The 5485-nt window shown below is 41.0% G+C and overlaps 1 long non-coding RNA gene across 1 annotated transcript in view; it reads right to left on the bottom strand.

Moving 5' to 3' along the window:
• Nucleotides 1–3751: 3751 nt before the first annotated feature.
• LOC123052190 (uncharacterized) overlaps nucleotides 3752–5485 on the bottom strand; it is a 4020-nt gene continuing 2286 nt past the window's right edge. The window contains exon 6 of the long non-coding RNA XR_006424514.1: nucleotides 3752–4089. This is a non-coding gene — a long non-coding RNA (uncharacterized lncRNA). The remainder of the gene's footprint in view (nucleotides 4090–5485) is intronic.

Here is a 5485-nt window from a genome sequence, read left to right as displayed (position 1 = left end):
CAGACATATCAATGACAGATTCAGCAAAGAGAAAAATCAAAGTCTTACAGCTGGCGGTTTGTTGGTGGCACAGAAGGGAAGCAGGCCGGTTCTAGCGCAGACGTGTTCCGGTTCATTCAGTATCTTATGCACCACCTCTGTGATTTCTTCACCGGAGAGCTGGAGTTTTGAATGTCGCAGTGGGTCATCAACATTTTCAGTATACTCACACATCAAACCGGAGTGCTGACTAAGGGGCAGTATGCTCCATGATATCCAACAGCGAGCGAGATCAGCCCATGTTAAACCGTTGGCCATAAAGGCTCTGAGCTTTAACAGCTGGGGAGCATATTTGCTTCTCTCCTGGGCAGTCAATCTTTGAGGAAAAGGGTGTGTATTGCTGAGCCGCTCCGGACGAAAGCCAGGCAAGGGATTCTCACCAGCAGGGGAGGTGTCTTGGCAGTAGAACCATGTCTGATTCCACTCCTTGGGGTGACTGTGCAGCTTGGCATGAGGGTATGTGACCTCTTTCCTTTTCTGAATCTCCATGCCACCCAACTCCGTATTAGAGCCATCAGTAAACTCAGTACGGCGGTTTAGATGGAAAAGATCTCTGAACAATTCCACTGTGGGCTCCTCTTGAAAGAACACCTCACAGAGCACTTGGAAGTGGCACATATTTGTAACAGAGTTGGGGCCAGTGTCTTGCGGATGGAGTTGGAAATCGGCTAAAACATCCCGGTAAAATTTAGAACCGGGCGGCTTAAAGCCCCGGGCTAAGTGATCTACGAAAACAACAACCTCTCCTTCTCGAGGTGTGGGAGGGCATTCTTTGTCAGGAGCCCTCCAATGGATGGTATCTTTGCTGCCTAAGGCGCCAATCAGGACTAAATCATCCAGTTGATCCTCTGTGACACGAGAAGGAACCCAATTGCACTCATATACTTGCTTGGCCATTATGGAATCTCCAAGGTACTAGATCCCGGTTCAAAAATGCATTTGATCAAAGTACGTTGGTATGGGCACTGTTAAACCAGAGACAGAACTATCTGAATCGGAGTTTCATGAAGCAACCAACATCTGGCGGTTCAACAAGGGGACTAATGGTATATACCGGTTTGCCAATTTTTTCTACAAAGTTAAACCGCCTGGTCTAAGCATTGAACAGTCAAGACTGCAGATGAGTAAGTACACAAAAACAGATTTCACAAGATTATACTACAGCTTTGGATCTGGAACATGTTTATAAAGGAGATAAATATTCAAGGCCCAAAAGGAGCAGTGCCGAATCAATAAGCGAAGGTACGGATAAGATCTATGGTCTTAATATACGAAAGTGAAAATGGAGGATAAAAACTACTGCTACACAGAGCGAAGATTCATAGACTCGTCTAAGGATCTATCATATGAACAAGAAGCAAGCGATGAACGCTAGAGAACATGGAAACCCTAGAACAGATCTATGATGAAAAGGATAGAAGACTTACCAGAGCTGAGGAAGAAGCGGAAGGTCGCCGCGGTGCTCTGGTACGCTCAGGGTGATGCAGCGGCCAAAGTTGGTGCAGAGGTCGACGGCGACGGCGGAGCTCCGAAGCTGGGCGACGCGAGGAAGATGAAGCAGAAGGGCACGAAGGGGAAAAAGAAATGACCCTTCGGTCCTATTTATAAAGCAAGGGACATGGGTTAGGCGCGAAAATCAAGGGGCCGCAAGTTTGGAAACAGAGTTGTTGCCTCGATTATCGCAGATCTATTAAACAAGAAGGTATCATGGATAGTTTCTTTATGACAGATGACGTCACGCCGGTTTACAGCAATCAGAGAAGATGACATCACGGCGGTTCACCAAACTACAAGAAGATGTTGAAGATGAAGTTTTTGCTAAGGATTGACATGAACCTGTTCAAATCAATCTGGGGCCTAATGTTGGGGATATTACTACTGGGCGTAAACCGGCCTATCTGGGTCGGGTTAACTTCATCAGTAGTTAAGTATGTTAAAGCCCATGAAGGTAGATGAGGGCTCAAGACCCATAATCGGTTGAGAGCCTGTAGCCGTAAACCGGCATCAATATGTAACTTGTATTGTAAGTTAGGAATAAGTAGAGACCAAACCGGACACATCTATGAGCCGGTGTTGGGACTCTGTAAACCAACGGGCGTCACCCATGTATATAAGGGGACGACCCGGCGGCGGTTCAAGGGACAACAGACAACAACTCGAGACATAGGCGAAGCTTGTTTGCTCCCTAGTCATCGAAACACCCATCAATTCCATCACAACTAGACGTAGGCTTTTACCTTCATCGAAGGGGCCAAACTATTATAAACTCTCTTGCGTCCTTGTGTCCGCTTTAATCCCTTCAAGCTAACCCGTCACGATGGCTCCACGACTAAGTCCTTTCTCTTGGACATCTGCCGTGACAAAACCACGACAATACCTCTGGTACTCAAAAAATTCTACCAAAATTAGGAAAAACTAGTCTTCAACCCGTGCATTCGCACGGGCTAGTTAAAAATATAGAAAAAATGTATAAATATGATTTTGAAGTCTGGAGTTATACTCCTATATTTGCTTAGGGCATATTCCCTTCAACAGATTGCATGATATATGTTTGCTTTGTAACTTTGTTTTTGTATTGTCTTCACTTTCTTTTCTTCAATTTCTTTTTGTAAACATTACTCATCGAAGGTTATGATGTCTTCTATGTGAATTGAGTTGTTAGTGTCTATTTGGGATTGATACATGTATCCTCAGAATGTGTATTCCTTTTGCAATAATTATACGGAACATGGCCGATATTTATCATGTTGCATAGAAGAATCATTACACCTCGACGGTTCTTGCTTTGTCTATGACACCTAAGTTATATTCTATTTGGGATTGCTACATACATATTGGGGCAATTTGAAACCTAGTCAAACCGTGTTCTATTGCATAGGAGAACTTAATAGAATTGATGCTGACATGTCATGTTGTAGCATATGGGACTTCCATTTTGATGTAATCAATTGTAATGTTTGATCTTGGGTCTCTCTTGCCTATAATATATATATAGCGTAATTTGACCCTGATTAACTATTTTGATAATTAACATACAAAATAGAGAGCAACTACGAAAATTACTTTATTTTGTACTTTTGAAGTGCATGCATATATGCCTACCATTGTTATGCATCCATGAATCATTACGCCTGGTTAAATTTAAGGAAATACTTGTGTTTTGTAATCAAATATTATCGTACATAAAACTTGCACCATAAGACCTAGTATTATGATTTCCATGTCCTGTAGGGTTGGCCGCTGGATGCTGGGTCATCAACCTTTCTTCCTCTCTCCTTTCCAAATAAAAGTAAGCTCGAGGAGAATGTAAATGATTTAATAAATATGGTGAAAAATATCATTATGCAGGAACCTTGCAGCAGTACGTCATAGCTGGAGGAAGATGTCTAAGTTAAGGTGATCACAGAAGGAGTTCAATTTGCTAACAACACACAACAGCATGTGTGCGCCATCCACCATGGATAGTAAGTTAGCGACACATAAGATGAATGATATGCTTGAGTACATTTGTCTGTTAGCGCATAATAATGACTCGCGTTGGAACCTTTCGCCACTTAGATCAAAATGATTACATATGTTCTCAATGCACACTGGAAGCACATATTAAATCGAAAGAAAAAGGAACACCAAATCATGGGGGGAAACCCCCTTCATTGGAACATGAAATTTTATGGCAATTGATTTTAAATAAACATAAATGTACTGTGTAAAAGAACAGAAAAATCTAGCCACCTTATTGCCATGTTATTTCCTTCCATCAAGTTAATTTCCATGCGTACTCCAAGAGCATGCTCCACCAACTAAACATGTGGCATTGAGATAAACCACCGTTATCCTCAATTCCTCATCTAGGCTATAATGTTTATATTTGTTTCTTCTTTCTCTATACATGAACCTTACAGAAAAGAAGCTCATGAAAGGAAGCCCAACTCATCCTTTTAGATTATATGGGAAACAGAATTGTAATACATCGTTCCGTGTCAATCCATGTCTCATGTTTTCAGTCCATGGTGTCTAGCATGTAATGCCTAGTCCAGATCTCCTCTTTCTCTGTTGACATCAAAGCAGCATACAGGTTACCGACAGAAGCATACATGCGAGTGTTTCCTCTCAGTCTTAGTTAGTGTGCCAGGATTAACAATAAAAAATCTTAATCGAATAGTGAGACTTTTAAGTGAAACGGCATGCTCAGGCCGGTCTCGGCGAAGTCAATGTTACCGGTTTTGTTAAAGACATAATTTATCTGCTGACGTCCTTGTTGATCTTGAATTCCTATTAGGCATTGGAAATTGCCATGTATCCATGGGTATGAAGAGCGCCATAAAGATAATCATTATGTGCTGGTGTCCTTGTTGGCTTGAATTCCGGTTAGGCATTGGACACATGTTGGGCACGTGAATACAATCCATGGATTGGTTATATCATGTGAGTTCATGCTCCTTGGGTCGAATGTCAACCTCAATCACTTGAGAATGACATTTGTTTTGCAGGGACAATTGAGAATGACATTGGTGCCTTGGCCAATGTACACGGCCACGACAATGACCTACACCATAATCTTGATCTTGCAGCCACACATGTGGAAATAGGCCACGCGAGACAATCATGGTAGGTCGACTATCGCCATGAACCCGTAGTTTCGATTTTGTGGGGATAATGTCCTGCTGAGCGCTGCAACCAAGGTAGTTCCGGCCCAGCAAGCAAGCAGCAACATATTGATAAATAGATAGCTTATAAATTACTAATATATTGCATCGCACGAGCTAGTTACATGACAGTATCTTGGATTATAAATTTGAAATATATACATATATAGATGTATATATTAATTACTAATTTTCTGAAGTAGCATCATGTACAGGTAACAATGGTCGACAACATATAAGATTGTGTGATGCAACCCTACCCAACAAAATTCTCCTTCGGTGCACAAAATAGAGACTAAAGGTTCGCCTAAATCTTTTTTAGTTTTCACACTGTACTTGGTCAGTACCATCCAAAAAATTCACAAACACAATCTATTTATATCAAACTGGCTAGTGGTGCAGAAAAAAGCGACTTTGCTGAGGGCCCATGACTCTTTCCATTTGTAAGATTGAGATCGAAGAATTTATCAAGACAAATCATTTGTAAGATAAGTACATTAGTGTGGAGTTCAGGTTTATGTCGGCTCAGCAACCTATTCATCAAAAATTATATTATCATTGGCTAATAAGTTTAACAATGTCTGAAAGCTTTCTTACAGTTTGTACACTATTTGTGGAGTAGTATCATCTTAACATCTGATAAGTGCATCATCATTCATACTTATGTCAATGTGGTTTTACTTCTAATTCAGTATGAAATATGCAAGAAACATATATACATGAGGGGTTTGATTCATATTAAAAATAGTGGAAAGTGAGATGCATGAATTAGTACATAGGACAAAGAGAAAATATAATAA

Source organism: Triticum aestivum, chromosome 1A, assembly GCF_018294505.1.
Source record: "Triticum aestivum cultivar Chinese Spring chromosome 1A, IWGSC CS RefSeq v2.1, whole genome shotgun sequence".
Lineage (NCBI taxonomy): Eukaryota > Viridiplantae > Streptophyta > Magnoliopsida > Poales > Poaceae > Triticum > Triticum aestivum.
The sequence above is the reverse complement of the archived record's forward strand: the minus strand, read 5'-3'. Positions and strand labels throughout refer to the sequence as shown.